General features: G+C 37.3%; 1 protein-coding gene across 28 annotated transcripts in view; it reads right to left on the bottom strand.

Moving 5' to 3' along the window:
* Positions 1 to 22,046, bottom strand: part of SGIP1 (SH3GL interacting endocytic adaptor 1) — a 194,844-nt gene that overhangs the window by 117,065 nt on the left and 55,733 nt on the right. The window lies entirely within an intron of this gene.

Here is a 22,046-nt window from a genome sequence, read left to right as displayed (position 1 = left end):
TATCTCTGGTTAAAATGCTTTTCCTATTTTGATGATACTTAGAATTTTAATTCATTTTTCAAGGCCTACTTAGCCAAATGTACTTAGCCACCTCTTCAGTGAAGGTGTCTGTCCTAGTGGTGTAAGAAACCAACTATTCTTTGATTCCCCAAAATGTTGCTTTTATATGTGTTGTAATATATCAACTCTTCCACTTAGTAGTTCTTATGTCAGTTTCTCTGATTGGCTGTCAACTTTTCTAGGACAGAGGCCAAGGATCCTGCATTTGGGACATATACCTAGTACAAGTACCAGATAATATATGTTGATTTAAAATATCTTCCAGGAAGCATCATTCAGGCAGCACTGGGGGTAAGAAGTCGCTTTTCTTCCTTCCTGGACAAAACCAAACCCAGTCTTGATTCTTCCATTCTCCTGTAAAGACTTTGTTTGAGATTCCTATTTCCTGCATGTCCCATAGTTATATCTGTGACTTGTGCTTCTTATGTTCGTATTATTCAAACATGCTAAACGCCTATATATTCAAAACCTTAAGACTTTTTACTGGTGGTTTGGAAAGTCTTCTTCACAAATTGGAGTGGAAATGTCACTGAGTTTCATGATTTGTTTGGCACTACCAGGTGGAACAAAGGGGAAAACACTGACAGAATCAATGATTTGATGACACCATCTTCCAAAACATGTGAGTCAGCTCAAACTGCTCAGATTATCTGAGTCATTCGTTATTTGGCTCTTAGGGTACTACTCAGATATACTCTCCAAAATGCTTCTGTTCAGTCTAATTTTGCATTTTCATAGTCATTCCATTTAAGACATTTAAGTCTTCAAAATGTCAATGTTTGTTTGAAAAACAAAAACTCCTCCCATGTAAAACGATTCTCCATTTCTCTCCACCTGAGTTTACAGGAAAACAAACTTCCTGACATTTAAAACACTACCCACTCATAATATTTAGGAACACCTTCCCTTCATTCATTTTTAACTTTGATTGTTAAAAACTTTCTTCCTTCTCACCTCTAATTGCCTTATCTCCTTATAGGGACGAAAAAGTGAGTTAAAATCATTTTCTCCCTATAATTTTCCTTGGGCTTCAAGTCTCTTAATTGGCTTCTCCATGCTTCTAATTTAGCTTTGGGTTCACCAGGAATGCTATATTCATCAATCACTACCGGTTTTTATAGGACCATAAAACAAATGCTATTATTGTCTTATGTTTTCAAATCACTTTATTTTCTGCAACTTGCCCATGATTAAGAAATATTATGCCCTACCAAATAGATAAGAGAATACATGCAAATTTCAGTAATTTTGTATTAAATTAGTAACAGATCAGGCAATAGTAGTTTTCCATAGACTGTCCTGTTTTTGACCACCAAATTTGGACAACAGTCAATATGAGCTGGGTCATGAACGTCGTAAGTTGTCCATTTGCCAGTGAAAAGTGCACTGGATCAGGATTCAGGAGACAGAATCCATTCCAAGTATCATTTTTAATTGTATAGCTGAGTCCAAGTTATATTCTTTTTGTATTTTGATCTCTTAGTCTATAACAAATCAGCCAATAATAAAGGAAAGAACATGCACATGTTCACAAAATGTTATGCTAATCCATAGCTTCAGTTTCATTGAAAGTCGTATTTCCCATACATAGAACACAGCCATACATGAAATGTATACAGAAATGCACCAAAGATGTGACATTCTAGAAAATAAAAACTAATGCAATTATTGAATAAGAAAAAAAAATCATTGAAAACTTTTTCCTCCTTAAAAGGTGGAAAGATTTGAGAAGTTTAGGAAAATGTGAAGAAAACTCTGAAAGACTGAAGCAAACAAAGTTATGAAATGTAAAAGTTATTCATATCTTAGTAGCTCTTTAAGAAGATGCAAGAAGAAACAATTATACCAACTGTTAAAAGTGAATGAAGGGTGAAAAAGGGGAAAGAATTAAGATGTACAAATTACTAGCTGTAAAAACAGTTATGAGGATGTAAAGTACAGCATAGGGAATATAGTCAATAATATTGTAATAACTATATATGGTGTCAGATGGGTACCAGACTTATCAGGGTGATCATTTCATAACTTATATAAATATCTAATCACTATGTTGTATACCTGAAACTGATATAATATTTTTTCATTAAAATTATTGGAGTGACAATGGTCAACAAAATTGCATAGGTTTCAAGTGTACAATTCTATATAATATTGTTGTCAACTATGATTAAAAAATTAAAAAAATTTAAAGTGAATGGAAAGGTGTGGTCATATCTTTTGAGAGTTTATTTAGAAAATTCAGAGAAATTCTTCAAAAATCAATGATAGTCAAAAATCTTATAGGAATAACAAGTTGAATATACTATATCTGATAATCTGATAAACTTAAAAAAACAGTATATTTAATGATTTCCCACTTCTGACTCCAGAGTTCCATGAAAATTTTAGAGTCAATTTTTATAGTGTAACTGTTTCTGAACTGTGTTATGAATTTTTGTCAACTATTTTTTACCCAAAATGGGAGGGGGGAAAAATTAAGTGTTTTTGAGAAATGAAGTGACTTTTCCCTTGCCAATATCAAAATAGGGAGCCTTAAAGGGAAAGAGTTTTATTGTCCTGAAGATCTGTGATTAAAACAGTTTGCTCCCAAGCTGTGGAATTGAGAACATCTTCCTGTATGCATCCAGAACTGGCGTTTTAGATCAGTAACACAGGAAGTTTCGCCTGTGCCTTTAGCTTCTCTTCACCTAATTTATATTCTTGTAGCTTCCTTTGGTATTATGGGAGAAGCTAGTCATGTCTGGGAACGACAACCACAACAAAATTAAAAATAGAATGATTTTTAAGAGGGTAGGAAAGCTTATTTCAAAATAGGCAGTCCTGGATATGATGCTACAAGATAATGAAATAAAGCAACAAATATAGAAACTGACAACAGCAATGTCTCTCTCTCTCTCTCTCTCTCTCTCTCTCTCTCTCTCACACACACACACACACACACACACACACACACACACACACACACACAGTACGAAGAAGTCTCATTATTATAATACTACTAGCTATTATTACTGAGATCCTACCTATTGGCCGGGTACCAGTTGTATTGCATATGTTGTTTCATTTAATTCTCTTACAAACCTTGTGACAAAGTAGAAGGTGTTTTTGTCTCGAGTTATGAACCTAAGTTAGGTTTTATTATCATCATCTCAGGGAGGAAACTGAGGCTCCTCTTCCTCCACTGTTCCCCCAAATCTTAGAGTTCTTTAGGACTTTTTCTAAGTTCCTTTACAACCTCTCCCGGGGGTGATTTCATTCACTTGTATGGTTTCATTTGTTATCTGTATGTAGATAAATCATAAATCTGTAGGTGAGAGCCAGTACTATTTCATGAGCTTCTGAACATATAGTACTTCTTTTTATAGTCAGGCTTCTACAAAGAGACATTCGATTTCTTCAAAAGCCTTTAGGCTCCATTTAATTTTATACATATAATATATATTATATATATATATATATATATATATATATATATATATATATATATATTCAAAACTATAATATGCCCAATCATTCAGTTTAATATTTTTTTCTGAATAAAATTTCCTTAAAATGAAATAGCTCTCCACTGACCAATGGATGGATAAACAAAAGGTCATATACCCACGCAATGGAATATTATTCAGTCATAAAAAGGACTGAGGTACTGATACATGCTATGACTTAAATGAACCTTGAAAACATTATGCTGAGTGAAAGAAACCAAATACCAAAAGCTTCATATTGTATGATTTCACTTATATGAAATGTCCAAAGTAGGATATTTCATTGATACAGCAAGAAAATTAGAGTTGTGAGGGGCTGGGGAGAGGGGAGTAGGGAGTGAATGCTTAATAGGTACAAGGGTGATTAAAAATGCTGGAACTGGATAGTGGTCCTGGCTGCGCAACGTTAGCAATGTACTAAATACCCCTGAATTGTGTACTTTAAATGGCCCCAATGGGACATTTTATGTTAGATGCATTTTATCACAATTAAAAAAAAAAAAAAGGAATAGTTCAAGCCAGGTTATTCTGTGACCAGAAGGAGAAAAGATGGGAGAGAGTAGAGAAGAAAAGAATCAGAAGCAGGAGCCATGTGGAAGGGAGCAGAATGCATGGCCTTCTTAGGAATCCAAAGACCTGAGATCAAATCCCAACTCTTGCTGACTGTCATTTGCAGCAACATTGATAGAGAATCGAAGAGGCACCACGTTACTTTCAATATAAGCTTCATGTTCTCACAGGGACGAGGTGTGGAGGGACAGCCTCAGTCTCTCTCTCTGGAGAGCAAGGGGAAGTCCGTGCTTGTTCACTGAATACCTCATCTGTGCCAGGTACTATGTGTGCTAAGCACGTTAGACAAACGAACCCTTAGGTATTACCCAGAAGGTATTACTAACCCCTTATTTTATGGATTAAGAAACAGACTGAAGGTGATTAAGTTCCTCTTCCAAATCACTAAAACAAGTGGTAGGACCAAGATTTTGGAGCCGGGTCTGTTTGGCTCCAAGCTAAGCAACTTACAGTATCCCGAGCGATGCCTGGTACACATGGAAACACCATTAATGTTTACCTAACAAATTTTTTTAAAAATCCACTCAATGTTTATAGTACAATTAAAACAACAACAACAACAAAAAAAAAACTAACGACTTCTCCTGATGTTTGCAATCTACATTCCATGGATGTCCAGTTTGGGGATATTTATTAATGTACATAGAAGTATTAGGGAAGGAGAAGGCATCCCAAACTGCACAGTATGGACCCAGCTGAAAGCACAGGTGTAGTCAGGACAGGGAACAGAGACCCAGGGGGAGGGGTGTGCCATGATCTCACCCTAGTTTTAGGTGAAGAATGTGCACAATGGCACATTGGAAAGCTTAATTTATTCCAAAACACATATCATAAATAAAAACTAATAGATGTAATTTGTTAAGTACTACTTAAGATATTTCAGGAAATATGTCAGTAACTTCCTTATCTTAACCCAACACAACCTTATGAGGTGGTAGCTGTTATTGTATTGATTATACACCATGTGGCAGGGGGTGTGACTTGTGCCAGGTCACACCAGTAGTAATTGACAGACCACATTTCGGAATCCTCTCTGCCTGACTCCAGAGTCCATGCCCTTCAGGTCTGTGGAATATCTTTTTGTTACTCATCACAATTCATGTTGCCCTCTTATTGAAAAATAAAACAAAAACCTTGATTTTTTTTTAATTGAAAGACATTTTTAGGAAAATTAGGCTGCACATTTCTTAAATACAAAGACTGTGTTATGTGTGTTTAAATCTTTTCATGCTGACCAGTGAACATAAGGAGACCCAATCAATGTTGGTTAAATGGATTATTTCTGTAATCAATATAAATATTCAGCAAGAGTCTTCATCAACTTGGAGGGTTAGTCAAAGGTGAATCACATCTAATGGCATTACTTATTTTCTGCAAGAACCCAGGCTAAACATTTGGTCTCAGTAATAAAAAACCAGGCAAATTTAATTGTCCTGGGCGTAATGCTGCATATTGACAGCAACTCTAGACTGACAATATCTATTCATTATGATGTCCACTGTATTTCTGCAGGAAAGATTCAGATGCTTTGCATATCAGCTCTTCCTCTAAGTTTTAAATATAGAGACTCTAATCCAATTCAGATTCATTGTCATAAGATGGTTTTACAGAAAGATGTAAGACCAGTTAAGTAAGATGGAAGCCTGTTCCTCCCTTAATTTTTTTAAATGGTGTTTATGATTTCCAGTGGCTAAGATAAGGGAAGTGCTTAATAAAGGTGAGTAACAGGAAATCCAAAACGTTAAGTCCAGTGTCTAGCAGTACCTGGCACATGGTAGTCATGCAACAAATGTTTGTTGGTTGCTCTCCATATTTGCAATTTTAACCAAAATTGTTCTGAATTGGTGGGTATGTCCTCTTTGGTCTGAATGCTATTCCTTCCTATTTATGTGACTCAAAGGAAATCCAGATGATCTAGTAAGCAAAAAGCCTTTTTACACGTTGGTACCCCATCATTCTGAGGAGATAAGCTTATTGAGGGAAATGTGCATCATAATGATACACTCCATTAGCACTAAATTGCAAAAGGGTCTAATACAGACAGCACCTGGAAGATCAGATTTGATGTACGGGAGTTCATGTTAGTGCATGTGGGGACAGAGTCCCAGAGAACAGTTTCCAGGCTCTCAGCCTCACGTGAAAAGGTGCTGGCTCAGGTAGTAGGTGGTCATCGGCTGTGACTAGTTGGCCATTGGCTGTTACCCATTAGCCATTAGCCACTGATATAACTGCCGTGGCTAAACTAGCAGGGGGCAGAGTGAGGATTGCAGATTGCAGAGAGGCAGATTGCAGTTAGCAAGTGAGGTTGGTTGGCAGAGAAGTGGATGGCGGGTTGCAGATGTGGGGCTCCTGCTTCCTGTGTCTCCAACCCAGCCACCAGCAAGACTATAGTGGTGTGACTCCCCTACCTATGGCTCCGTGGGTGTTCCTTTTTGGCCTCACCATATCCTGCGTTCTTATGTGGGGAGCGGGACTAGAGACCCCGCAGGCCACTCCGCATGACAGTGCACTAAATAAAATGGAGATTGCTAGAAGCCAATTAAGAAAGTCAAGAGCTAAAAATAGTAATTTTTTTTTTTTTAAAGAAATATTTAACCTTTTGGTGACATGGAAGAAAATGTCAGAGAAGATGGTTGTGGAACAGGTTTTCTTCTTAGTGTTTGCTAAGCCAATGTTAATGTAATGAAGCAGCTGAGTGGAATTAGGAAGAATTTTAAGCAGATGAACAACTTCTGTTATGCTTTAAGTACATAGCAAGATCCATGGGAAGAATACGCTAGCTGTAAAGAAAGAAGGAGCTTTGAGCTCTGAAGGACGGGTCCTAATCTCAAATTCGTTACTCCTGCAAGTTACCTATAACCTCTCCGAATCTCAGTTTTCTGAGCTATGTATCATAAAAAGTTTTGTAGAGTTTAAAGGGGCATAAAAGCCTTGTATAACACCTAAAATATATTGTGCGTCACTTTATGCAGATTTCTCTTGCCTTTCTTGTAGTTTTGATGGTTATAAAACAACTAGAAGTCAACTATTTTAACTGATTATTTAAGAGCAACTAAATGCCTGATTTCAGCACTTAGAGCATCTCCATATAGTACTCCATAGTACTATTCCTTTGGAAATAAAAATACGACATCAAAATTTGAATATAATCACATTTTCAAAATCTCAAGCTTCTCTTGGTTACAGTGATAATCCCAAAACAAGACTTAGTCTCAAGAAGCACAATTTACTAACATCTACCGTAAAAGATAAGCAGGGATTACGACTCAGTAAGATACACAACAATCTCCTATAGCAGGAAAACATAGCACTGATGAAGCCTTTACTATATGCAAGTCTATTACAAATTTTTATCAGCTGGTCTTCACAGAGTGATTGGAAAGGAAGCCAGTTTATAATACTTCTACTCAAATTGGTGGTATATAGAATTTGGAGTTTCCAGCTCCCATCCTAGTGCGGAGACATATCGTCTTGCTTGGAGAACACTTTAAACACTAGTGACATTAATTAGACCTGCCCCATGAGAACATTATTCCATAAAATGATTTCTCTCTGTCATTCTCCCTCCCCACATTCATGGATTCTCTTCTCGCCCCTCCGTCTCCAGACCCTCCTCGGCCTGACAGTGACGTGTAGATAGAATTGAAGTTAATGATCCTGCTCTGATGGACTCTGGTTTTCAGGCATAAATAGTAAAATTCAATTGAATCATAATTCACCAAATCTCATTTTCAAAACATCCCATTTTCAACGAGAAAATAAATCTAAAAGAAAGAAAACTGGGTAGCAGAAATGCATTTCATATGCCCTTGCCTTTTTATATAACATCCAGAGAGAAAGGAGCAAGTCCTGTGGTAAAAATCTCTAAATTGTCATTACATGTACCTTTTAGTGCTGGCAGTTAAATTCTTCAGTGTTGAGTTAAACAAGAAAGCTGGAACATGTCCTACATAGAATTCTTTTGGTTTAATTCTAACTTACTACATGGATGTGAAGAAGTGAACAAGGGAAAAGGAGATTTTTCAGGGCACTCCTGACCCAACACAAAACGGGCTATTAGCCAACTTTATTTAGTAAGAATCCATGAAGTCTACTTCCAAAATGAAATAGAAATGACTTAAAAGTTAAAAGTATATGAACATGGAGGGTTTTTTTTTTATATATAAAGAAGATCAATTATCAGATAAACACACACAAAATAAAGGTTTAAAAGGAGCTAAGTACAGACTTTTGCTCTAAGTTTTTTTGAGAGGCCTTAGAAGCCTCTGGGATGCATGTGTATTGATCCTGTTAGCAAGATTTATAATAATAATGCTGATTGTCTGTTTACCTGTCCTCCAGCCATCCATCCTCCCACCCACTCACTACCCACCCACCCATCTATCCTTTGGCTATGAATTCCAATAGGTCACAAAGTTCATGGTCATAAAATTATTCCATTGGACAATATAACTCTATCAAGTTACAGTACAAACCTGCTTTTCTTTAGTCTATTCTCATTGGAGGTAGAAAATATCAAGTCAACTGTCTTGGAAAGCTACCCCTTAGTAGGCTTGCACATTTATTAAGCCATCTCCTCAAGCACTTACTTAGGCTAAATGGTCATATTATTTTTCCTTTTCTTTAATACAGATCTTAAATTAATTGAAACATTCAAATTCACGTTTGTTACTCCGCTAATGATTCTCTGATTCTAGGTCCTCATATTTTCCTAGAAAGCTGAGATGGCAACTTTTCCCATCACTGGTCAGTATTCTTTTCACCAGTCTCTCAATACTGGGCAGAGAGATAATTCCAGCCTTTTATTCAATGTCTAGAGTCATGCAAACTCCTGAGTATTTGGGATCACGATCAGAAGATCTTCTTATCTTCTCATTCAGTGGGTGATGGAATAGGAAACAGTGGAACATCTTCTGGGCGAGAGATACAATATCTAATATTACCCTTGAATTATGTGAGATCAGAGATCAGTTACTAAAACCCTAAAACACCCACCCTTAATTAAGTAGCTGTCACCCACTTCAGCTTCTCCTTTCTTACTCATTAATGGGGCATATATACATCATTGTGTGGTGTTGAGGTGAAGCGTGACATGATATGAGGATGTCAGGGGCCAGATCATGCAAGTTCTTGAAGGTCAAGTTAAGGACTTTAGATTTTAAATGTAATAGGCGGTCATTGAAAGCAGCAGAGCAGGAAAGTAACATCATCTGAATACCTTTTTTTGCCACCAGCAATATTTATTAACTAGTACCAGAAAGAGCCAATAGTAATTAATTTCTATAATGGTCACTATGAAGTGCTAAATACATAAATAAATTGTCTCTTTTTATATCGTTAAATGGTAAAATTATATTGAATATTGTTTTAGTGTTGAAAGTATTATGCTGTACTAATATTTGAAAACTAACACTTGAGTTAGGTTTCATATAGAAAGGCTCTCTAACTAAAATATTTAATTTACTAGAACAGCTGAACACCCAAGCCTTTCTCACCGCTTAAGAGTTTACCATTTATAATAGTATATAAATATGTCAATTTGGACAATCCTAATTGAGACTCAAACTAATTAAGAGCTTTCTGTTTAAACACCCATAACTCCTGAACTCAAACTCTTCATAGAGTTCTATTACCTTTGCAGTCAGTTCCCAAAATCAGACTCTAGCTTTACCACTAACCAGCTGTGTGATGTTGAAAACATCAGTTAATCTCTCAAGAATTCATCTTCCTGAACTGTAAAATACCTGCTTCACATGCTGATTCCAAGTTTTAAATGAGAAAATGGATTTGGATATGAAAATAAAATGTTTTCCAAGCAAAAAGTATTATCATTATTTATTTGTACTATTATTATTGCCATTTTAATTGAGGGTTGAAAAACAGTAAACTGGAATAGTATATATCATATGAAAGTAAAGTATCCAATCCAGTGCAGATAGTAAGGTTTCTCTCTTTCCTCATTAATATGAAAAGGGGAGGAAAACATATTTTCTCTCACAAACCATCTAAGAGTATATTTTCCAATTTTTTTCTGTGGAATAATATTAACTTTAAGATTCTATGAAATCTTGCTTAATTTTTAATAATCTGCAAAGCTAATGACAAGTGTTCATATGAGACATGAATAATCTAAAGTTGAACTCCCTTCCAAGCCAGTTCCTTTGCCAAGGTTCCATCTCTAGGTAAAATGGTACCATCATCCCTGAAGATGCTCCATCCAGGAACCTAAGGAGCAACTTTGACTCCTCCTTTCCCTCCCTCTCCACAGACAATCTATCAGGAAGTATTGTTAGCACTCTTTCTTATATACATCCAATCTATTCATTTAGGCTCCTTCTCTTTCATGAAGCTGTCAACTTCAAAACATAGTGCACTTGAAACCTATATAATTTTACTAACCAATGTCACCCCAATAAATTTTTTAAAAATTCAATCAATTTAAAAAGAGAAAACAAACAAACAACAAAAAAAACATGGCCTCTAAAATTGGCATGGAAGGAGCCTCACATATTTTACCACCTCGGCCAGGAAGAAACAAAGTTCTGCTTATATACAACAGACCAGAAGGAATTTGGTTTATATACTACATGGCCTCACCTGGATGTAAGATATGCTGGAAAATGAAGTCCCTAGTTGTGGAGGCACTCCTAGCAACAGCTCAGTGCTATGGAAAGGGAGCTTGGCTCTTTGGAAATCAACTAGCTGTCTCTTCTAATCCCTGCGTGGATGAGCATACCTTCCATTATCATGTCTCTGCAGCCCTGAGCTCTACTCCTACATAATTAACTGTTCTGCCACTTGCTGCTACTTGTGTCACTGTGAATAAATTTATACCTCAGCCTCAGTATTCTCATCCATCAAATGGATCGTATAGGATTGCTACGAAAACTAAATAGATCATGCATGTAATGTGCTTAGCAAAATCAATGGCTTATCATAATCAATATTCTCTAGAAATTGAATCTGAATATAAAAACCCCAGGATAAATTCTTAAAATTGTTGAATTTAAAAAGTCTGAATTACTGGTTTACTGAATTACCTTTTTCTCCTAAAGGTAGTGGTTGAAGAAGACTTAGGAGATTTTTGGTTCCTCCCCCCGCCGTAAAATCACAGCTTAAGTAAAAAATTCTTGTCTTTGGAAAGGGTTTTAAATCAGCCTCCATTATAAGAACTCAAAAGGGGAAATAACAAGGCACAACTAATAGGTAGCTACATCACAGAATATCAGGGTAGAGATCAACATCTGGTTTGGCAACAGATGAGCAAAACAGAAGTACAGGGAGATTAAAGCAATAGGCCCATAGCCACACAGAACATCATAGAGAAAGTTGGACTCAAATGATCCTGTTACTTCAACCCAATATAGTTTACCACATTGCTTCATTAAATATGAGTGGGCATATATATACGTGTGTGTGTGATAAATATAAAAATATATATACTATATTATATATACACATATGTACATGCGTGTGTATATATTACATATATACACATATATGTGTATATATGTAATATATATATAATATCTATATATAATGAGAAAGAGAGAGAGCGAACACAAACTGTGTATCTCCTGTAGTGCTCTAGAATACCAAGTAGTTTTAGGTTTGAGTTTGGTTTCTGTTTCCACTTCTATGCTGAATATATCTTACTACTTTCTAAATGTCTACAATGTGTCATGAACCCCTATTTGGCTGAATAGCATCACTTCAACAATCTGAATCATATTTCCAGTGACACTAATAAATATCTTTTTAAGCGGAGGTTAGGCTTCCTATTTTGGTCAAATTTGCTGTTAAGTACTCTAAAAATACTTTTTAATTTATGAATCTGTAACCTCAAAATCAGAAGGAAAATGAAAGGTGACTTTAATAATGATAAAAAGCAAAACAAAACAGAAAAAAAATCATTAGAAATGGGGTCAGCAGAAACATCAAGATCCTGAGTCTGATAGCTGAGTCTGAACTACGCTAATTATGTGGTACTTTCCACAAATCTATTTTGTTCTTCCTGGAACAGTCGCAGTTACAAGAGAAGTTGTACGCTTACTTCAAATGTTTGTTAGCATCCTAGTTGAGCTGCCCCAGATATTTCTCCCCTGAAACTTCTTTGAAAACTGAAGCTAATTCTAGTTCCTTCTCTGTTATAGTCACCTAAACACATACACACACCTTCTTCACGTCTGCCACTTGGTTTCTGTAGAGTCCCTCTCAGTGATTTCAACAAAATTCAATTTGCTCTGAAGTTACCAGAAGACAAAACTCCCAACTTAATGTGGCGTTTAGGACCTGATCTATCATATTTCTTTGGTTTTATCTGTCACTATTACTCTTTAAACACTTCGCTTTGCAACCAAACGAAAATTCTCCTCGTTCCCTAAAAAGCCGTGCATATTTGTGACTGATGTATTAGCTTCTGTTTGGAGGACTGTCTTTGCACGACCTTCTCTTCAACTGAGAACCATGGAAACCCGCCCATCCTCAAGCTGACTCAGAAATGACCCACCATTCCTGGAGGAGGTTTTCCTTCACAATTTTTCCCTCTTCGTTTCTTCCAAACTTTACTTAAGACTTCATGATAGAACTTATCAAATTTTGCCTCATATTACAACTTACATTGTCTTTTTCTTTTAGAATTTAGGTGCTTGAGGAGAGGACTCACTTCTCATTCATCTTGTGCCCCATCAGTGAACCTAATTCAGTGCCCTGCATGCAGCAGATAGTTAACATTCACTGAACTGAGAAAAAAGTTCCAAGTCAGGCAAAGTCTCAAGAGACAAAACTGACCGGATTCCCCATCCCTGCTCGGGGCGGGGCAGGGAGGACCAAACGGAGAGCTTTCAAGTTAAGACTTCTGTCACTGAGAAAAGAACCCCCACTAAATACTTGTAATCTTCACTTACACAAGAGCGTGTATCATAAATACAGCCAACATCCTAAAAAGACAGCAAAGCAAATGAAGAAGTAGAAGGAAAGGTGAAAGATGTCACACTTGTCTAGAGAAGTGTGTATACACAAATAAGGCATACTAACACGTGTGTGTACAACACAGAAGGGATCTCAGACTCTCTCACTGCCTGTTCCCTCTTGTTTTAAGGACAGAGATAACAACATTATTCATCTCTTTTTCCAGACCAGAAGGGCGGGAGCTAATTAGAGTAGGTCAGAGGCAAAGTTAAACATAAGTAGTAATGATGGCTGCTGGAGAGAAAATGACACTCTTCAGAAAAAGAGGGCTTTTATCTTCCAACTACCAGCCCAATGCGTGATAACAGTGCCTGATAGCTTAACTGAATTACAGCATCTGGCATTTAATTGGTGTTCTAAACAATAATAAATACAAAAAGCACTTTTTAATTTGTTTTAAGTAGTTACAAAAATGTTATTTTCCACCATCAAAAAATGGGCTAAATTATGTTCGCTGAACTTTGCTTAAGAAATATAAAATATTGAGACATCAAAATATATATTATATATGTAAATATATATGTATTAAATATATAGTAATACATACCTGTAATATATAAGCATAATATATATTAAAACCTCACTTTTTATATTTTTAAAATGTAAGGCACATTACATTTTACATGTATTATAGGTAAAACAATATTTTTTTTTTTTTATAAAATTAAATTCTGTGGACTGAGACGAGGCGACCTTAAGCTAGAATTTGTTAAATGCCCCCCATGGACTTTTCACGCATTATCTCATTAGAATTCATAGCATCACACTGTGCTATGGGTATAATCATCTCCACTTTACATACGAAGCTCCACAATTTGTCAACACAGCATGGATAGTAAGTTGTGGGCCAGTTGTCGCATTAGAGCTTGTTGGAACCCAGGGCACGTGTTCTTGGCCCATGTGCCCATGTCTGCTGAGTGGCTGGGGAAAGTGGGCCATGCAAACTGTGCCCTGACCAGGTACCGGCTCTCGCTCATGAGATCTCCAGTTGATTCTCCACATGCTTCCCTAGTCTCTTCTCCCAGCACCCTGGACAATATCTACTCTCTGTGGTCTGCTCCATTCTCTTGCTAGCATTATTACAGGAAAAAAAAGAAAAGTTTAAATTCCGGAAAATCAAAGGCAATAGCAAGAACTACATAAGTGGTTGGCAGGTAGGAGTGAAATATTTTCTTTGCCACAAAGTCCTAACCTTTTGAATAGGCCTCACCTCTGAAGAAATTGAAGAGGTTGAACAGGCATCTTTGTGACAGGGTGTCCCCTAGTTGGGGAAAGGGGGGCATCACTCTAGGCTTTTCAGGACTTTCCTATGATAGAAGCAATTCAGCCACACAATCAGAAGGCAAGGGGGAAAGAATGTACCATTTCTAGCTCTGAATCACCAGTTTTAATTTTAGTGATAGAGACAGTAATTTCAGCTTCTTCATTTCAAATACTCTCAGCCATCAATTGCCAGCAAAACCCACCCCACTGCTATGGTACACGCTGGGCCACTCAGCTATAACCAACGGTATGGCCCTGCTGGAAACAATTAGCGTGCTGTTTCTCATCTACTTAAGGGTGCTCTCCAGTATTGAGCAGGTTTTATTTATAAGTAATGCATATTCAGGGATGTTAGGCTACCCGGCCACTGTGTGTGATAAATCTCCAAGACTTAGACCCTCATCCTAAAAGAACTTATCATGTAAGATAACCAAACAGTATTTTGTTTTGAAATACGAGAGAGTGATAGAGAAAGTTCATGGTTAGAGGAAGACTGTAAACTCAAGCATGTTTCATAAACAAAATGAAACTTGGAATGTCTGTTTGAATTCTGTAGAGAAACAAATGTAGTAAAAACCCCATTACAAGGTAGTGCACTTCACAAACACAATACATGGCTCCAATCCTGTTTTCGTCAGGGCATATGTTTTAGAATTCCAGGAAAAACACACTCAGGAAAATGGTCTCTACAGCTATAACAAATTAGGTCTTTTACTATATGGCACTGGCTCTTCTTTTTGGTCACAGATTCCATTGAGAATCTAATCAAAGCTATGGATCCTTTTCCCATGAAATATTCACACTCAGATGTATCTAGCAACCTGTGTGCACTATTCTTGGGAGTTTATAGACGACCTAGATGTATCTCAGATCCCTAGTTAAGTTCCTTCCTCTGTAGGAACTCAATTATTTGTTGGCATTAATGTGTAAAAATAGTGTGTCATAAATGATCTGGGCAGAGACAACACAGCTCTGCTGAGTGTTATGGTGAATCTTCATCGGAAGTTAAATGAGTTTCTTAACACTTCACAAGGAATCAGAGCCGGAGTCAGGCTTAGAATTCATAGTATCTGTGCCTGGACCCTTGATGATGGATGTTCTAATTTGTAGTCCACCAGCCGAGTCCTCTGTCACGGCTTGCTCATGGAGCCTCCCTATTTTTCTTCCAGCGAGTCTAGTCATCATCTGTTTCTATTACAAACAGCCACAGCTTTTTGCTGGACCTGCAGCTTTCAAAACTGAGTAGCGGGGGTGGGCGGTGGGGGAGTTACTTCAGAAGCAGAAATGGAAACTAAAAAGCTTGGTAACTAGCAACAAGAACGGCAGAAAAAATAAACATAATTCCTACTGTGTGTTAATTACAATGTGAGGCCCTGTCACATATTTTATCTCATTTAATCCATAAATCAGTTCTGCTGGGTAGCTATCATCCATATACTTTCTACATTTGGGTAGCCAGAGGCTCTAAGAGATTATGTGACTCCTGTAAAACCCCATGGTTAATAAATTGCACTAATATTTAAATATATGTGTGTCTGACTCCAAGTCTAGTATCTTTTCCTACTATATAATGCTTTTAAAAATACTTACTAAAAAGTTTGAGATCTAACTCCATGCTCCTAGTATCTTGCAATTATGTAGGTCTGAGAGACCTCAAAATTTTCTCAGATAGTCCCCCTTATCCACAGGAAATAGGGTACAAGACCGCTACTGGCTGCCTGAACCCACAGATAGCACCCAACACTATATATACCATTATTTTTCCTTACATACATACCTCATAAAGCTTAATTGATAAGTTAGGCACAGTAAGAGATTAACAACAATACTTAATAATAAAATGAAATGATCATAACAATATGCTGTACTAAAAGTTACTCGACTGTGATCTCTCTCTCTCTCTGATAACTCAGATGACTATTAAGTGACTAGCGGGCAGGTAGAGGTGGCATATACATCATGGGTATGCTGGACAACGGGAGAGAGGGAGCGGGATGCTGCAAGATCTCATCACGCTACTCAGAAGGGTGTGGAATTTAAAACTTATGAATTGTTTATTTCTGGAATTTTTCATTTCGTATTTTCAGACTATGGTTGACTGGGGGTAACTTAAAACCATGGAAAGTGAAACTGCAGATAAGGGGGAACTACTGTACTGTCTTTTCTCTCAACACGTGGCTAATTGAACCACAGAGACAATCAGTGGTATTAGGCAGTAATGGTGACGCTTCATATCCTCTTCTTTCCATTCATCCTCAGACACCAAATTAGCCTTCAGCTGTATTTCATTCTAGATCAAAAGTAAAAGCCTTTATGAACGGTCATGGCAGACATATCAGCTTGTTTGGGGCTGTAAAACAGTCATGAGTCATTGGTTTGCTACATTTGTTAAGAGCTCTGGGATTACCAGGTAACAGTCGTTTTGTAACAATCTAGACTGATCGCCTTCCTCCCCATCTATTATGACATAGTCTGGCATAATGACCGTCGCACCAGTCTCCTTAAATTCAAATATCCTGGTTGAAAATGAAGCCACATTACAATTCTTTAGGGAGCTGTCTTAGAGGTGTCACATCTTGTCACCCTTCTTTGACAGCTTCTCATTTCTATAACTCCTTTTGATACTCTACCTCTTAGACAAGGTCACTGAGATGAGTTTATCAGCCAGTCTGGGGGCCTGTGGGTCCAGAAAACCCTGTTCATGGGGTTCCACCTAGGGAACTACTGCCATAAAGCAATTGCAGTCAGATAAGAAAGGCTTTAATGTCTGTCCAGATGATGTCTTCCAAAGTCATGCTCAGAACTAACTCTGGTTTCTCCCTTGGTGACTGCCTCCTGTAACCCACCTGAAAACTTTTGGCAAATGCTTATTGAGCACCTACTATAGGCTGGACATTACTCTAGATATTAGACTACTGAGACAGATAAAGTAGAGCTTTTGCCTTTGGGGAGCACTACTGAGTTGGGAAGAGAAATTTATAAATATAAATTTTCAATATAGCATGATATTAGCTTATACTTATGTGCAGTAGTTAGAGTCTATGACTGCAGAGAGGAAAGGACATCCATTCCAACCTAGGGACTCAGGGAAGAGTCCCATCTGACATGTATAATATGAGTCTCAAATGATGAGTAAAGTTTACTTTGTTGGGAACAGAAATGTGGGATGAGCATTCTAGACTGAGAAAACCACACAAACATAGACACAGAAGGAGGAAATGGACGTCATTTGTGGACAACTAAAATCAATTTTCTATTTGTTACTAAAACTAAGTAAGAAGGAGACAGTGACAGGAGATGGGGCTGAAAAGGTTGGCAAGGATCAGGTCATGGGGGCCCTTTCTCCTAAACCAAGTGACTAGAATTTCATTTCTTGGATTATTAAGAAGCAAATGTAAGCTTTTAGCAAAGCATTACATGCCTGTTTAGATTTGTATACAGTGAGGAAGATGGATTGAGAAGTAAAGATTAGAAGCAGGAAACCATTTTAGAAACCACTGCAACAAGCTTGTCAAGAGATATGATGGGGGCCTGAAATTGGGCAGGATTATAGGAATGAAGACAAAAAGACTGGATTAAAGAATTTATTTAGGAAATAAGGAAGGAAAAATTTAGTGACTGACTAGATGTTGGATTGAGAGGTAGGAAGAACCCAAGATAACTCATAGTTAGAAGTAAGGGACTAAAAGTTGACCAGGGAAAACTCAAATGTCTTAGACTATACAACCACCTAACCCATGGCTGACTGAATGCAATCATTCACACTTAATTGCACAGTAGTGATCATTTATGAATTGGATATTCATCACATCACATATTTTGATCCTCCCAACTGTCCTATGGAAAAAACAAAAAAAAAACCAAACACATTATTTTGTCACAGATGAGGAAATAGGTTCAGGGAAAGTTAAACGGACTTGGTAAAGGTCACATAAAAAGGCAGTAGTAGAGTGAGGTCTCAGACTCAGGTTTACACTAGAAATCTAGAAAATAATCTTTCTTTTTAAGTGATACCATATCAAAGTATCCATATTGGACCATTTGGACTATTCTGGCAACGTCATAGGGTTAGACCTAACACTACGCTATGTTCTTCAATGGGTGACTTTCATTTTCTAAGATCTCCATGACAGAAATGCAGGTTTTTCCTTCATCCATCATGTCAGAATCTTCACAGACTATTCTGTGACATGTGAGATGAAATTCAGAACCCTGGGAATACATCCAAAGAGTAAGCTTTATAGTCCTAGTAATTTCTTTGATTTGTAGAAAAGTGGCTTCTTTCCCTAGCACTTGCCTTGCTTATGCATCTCATCATATTTAACTCACCTTCGAGATAGGTTTCCAGGGCCATGTTCTAGCTATCTCACCAGGTTTGCATGAAGGTCAAATAAGATAGTACATGTAAAGGGGATTAATAAAGTATTGCCCAACACATAGTACTGTGTTGTTATTCTCTTGTTAGAAATGGAATAAAAGGGAGGATAATACTTTATAGTCAATGTCCTTCAGACTCCTTTCTGATTCTGAGTATATTCTCCACATCAGCACATTCCAACATTAATCTGAGGTTCAGGCAGCTGGGTCTTGATTATATCTAGCCATAGGAAAAAACAAAACAAAACTCCATAGCCACTTATTAAGATATTGGGGGAGAGTTGAAAGCAATTACCTAGGTAGAGGTCCACCAGAGATACTCTTAACCAACCTGAATAGTGTTCTCTTTTTCTATTTCATTTTTCATTCCTTTCTAGACCCTACCATAATATTTTGCCTAAAAAGATTAGGTTTTTCTACCCTGAAAATTTATATTGAGTTTTTAATAAAAGGTCTCTCAATGTGTTTCATAGCCCCAGTACAGTGTGGTCTGTGATTGGTTCTTCTTATTTTTTTTCATGCATAGATTTATCCTTCAGATGCTCTATCAGAAGCCATACAAGTAAACATTCCAATTCCACTCCTTTAGCTTCAGTTTTAAAAATCTCCTTATTATGTCTTAAACCATTGCAAAAGCGTGAGTTGCTTCTTTTTAAAATGGAAATTTAACTCTTGTGGGCCACTAAGTATAGTCTCTGAATTCACCCACCCAGAGTTAATATATAAATCCCACAAAGGATATGATTTTATATATAAATCCTATTATACGTCCAATATTAGTGAGTAAAAAATCTTTACTTGAGAAGCACCGTAAAATAACTGAAGGTTTTTTCATAAATAGCCTGAAAAATCTTTAATACCTTCTCCTCAAAGACTGAACACTCTATTCCCACCTCATTTTCCAAGACAAGCCATTGTCAAATAGCATTAGCTTAACATTTATTATGTATTTTAGGAACGATTCATTTAGGCTTCACCTGCAATTAAAATAGGTGAATTTTCTCATCTCTTTCTTCAAATATACATTTGTAAAAGGGGAGAAAACAAGTACACACACAAACAAATCATTCCCCCCCCCACAGGAAATAACTATAGCTCATTATGTTACTTTATTTCAGAGAGGCCAGTTTTAATTGAGGGTTTAATTATGTAACACTTCTAAAAATGTATGTGAAATTTTTTTAAGTTCTAGGAAATTTCTGGTGTTACCACAAGCAAAATATTCAAATGTATTATATGAAAAGAATCTCTTTTTGCACATTGATGATACTTTCTGTTCTACACTTTGGCTATTTGGGTTTATTAATTATGCTCAGTTTAAACATTGCAGTTGATTCTGGAATTTCAAAATTCAGAAACAAATTGCTAATTTGCCCAGATTGGCAGGAAAGACTGGAAGACCTTCATATTGCCTGGTACATGGAGGGCTTTTGGCTGTTTTGGGGGCTTTTACACACTATTTCATTTGTTCCCCCATAACAACCATGACAGGGAGGAAGACCTCATGGCTATTCTCTGGAAAAAGAACCAGGGTTCATAGAGCCCAAATCAGAGATTTCCAGTCTTGGTCACACAGGGAGCTTTTAACATGTTCACATTCCGAGTCCTCACTCCAGTACTCAGAACTCTAGGTTTGAGGCTTAGGAATTTATGCATTAAAATGTTTCCCACGTGATTCTGATGTACTAGTCCATGGCTCAGTATCTGGGAAGCTCAGGTCACATGAACAGAATCTACGAGCCCTCAAACCCTACTGCAAGTTTCTTTCCATTACCCCTGCTTTGAGCCCTTCAGAGTTATTTGGACCGTCAAGTCCCTCTAGTAGGAATCTCTGTGATCTGAAATGCTGAGATTCTGGTTTCTCCAGACCTCTGATTATTGGCTCAATCAAATCTCCTGTATGTTCACCTGACATGAGGAAATCCTGTCTGTACGTAAAGGAATTACACAGATATGCTTGGGACATTGCATCAGGAAGGATCCCTTTACAGAGAAAGGGATCCGTGCACTAATTAGAAATATTGCATTATCAATCTATTATAAGTAAAGCTTTTCTACACCAGGATGGAAGTTGAACTAGATCAGTACTTTTCAAACTATAGGCAATCACTTATTAGTAGGTCAGGAAATCAGTTTACTGGGTTTTGACAATCGTTTTAAAAATGAAATAGAGTAAAAAATAGAGTGCCTCTCATAGAGAAGAATTGGTTTTTGTTTTTTGTGAAATCTGTTACTTTTAATCTATATGTATACATACATGTGTATGTCTGAGTCCAATATTACTGTGGGGGTCAGGGTAGGGTAAAAAAAATATTTTAAAAACACTGGACTAGATCATTTGACTTCCTTCCATTTGTAGATTTTAGTATTCTATTCTCTCTCTCTCTCTCTCTCTCTCTCTCTCTCTCTCTCTCTCTCTCTCTCTGTCTCTCTCACACACACACACACACATACACACACACAGGATTAAAAAGCAACCACCCCTCCCTGCCCAAGAAAAGAAAAACTGACAAAAATAGTAAAAAAAAGAGAAATCTGTATGAGTTTTGTTAAAGACGTATAAAAGTTCAGGAAGCATTTAGTGAGGACGAGTCCCTGCTGCCTGGGCTTGAGAAGGCAAACAGAGAGTTACAAGGACACTTGTCACATTGTATTATGTTTAGAGGTATCCGTCCAGGATCTCCCCCGCATCCAGGTGTGCCAGGGTGATGGTGGTGGTGGTAGTGTACATCAATAGACGTTAGTGAGGGGATGAAGAACTGGTGAGAGGGCATACCAGGCAGAGGGGGCAGCATAAACACAGACGTGAAGGTGAGAAATGGCATGGTGTGTATAGGAGCCTAAAAGCAAGTCGAAGCATCTGGCATGTAAAGAAAACCAGGAAATAAGACTGAAAGAAATGGCTAATGTCATAGCCATTTTTATGTCACCTGTTAAATAATTTGGATATTATCCTGGAATCAGTGGGAAGCCACTGAAGGGTTTGAAGCAGGGACTGATTATCATCAGCTGTGTTATTTGATAGGCAGCTCTGGTGACCCTGTGGAGGAAGGAACTGAGGGAAAGACTAGAGGTCTGAAGACCAAATGGATGGGACTTTACAATGATCCGAATGAGAGTGGATGACAAAGATCGTTGGAATGGAGATGAAGTGATTATATAAAAAAGGAAAATTACAACTCAAGTTCACAGGATCTCATTGAATGGAGGCAGAGGATGGACTTATAGATTTCCATTTTAAGGAACTAGAATAAAGAATGGCACCACGGGTCTGGGACTAGCCACAGGTGCGGGCTCCGTGGGCCGAGGGGTTTGCAGAGG

The sequence above is a fragment of the Rhinolophus sinicus genome, chromosome 14 (genome assembly GCF_057876585.1).
Source record: "Rhinolophus sinicus isolate RSI-liver-muscle chromosome 14, RSI-T2T, whole genome shotgun sequence".
In the NCBI taxonomy this organism is placed as follows: domain Eukaryota; kingdom Metazoa; phylum Chordata; class Mammalia; order Chiroptera; family Rhinolophidae; genus Rhinolophus; species Rhinolophus sinicus.
Note: the sequence above shows the minus strand (reverse complement) of the source record. Positions and strands in the feature narration are given on the sequence as shown.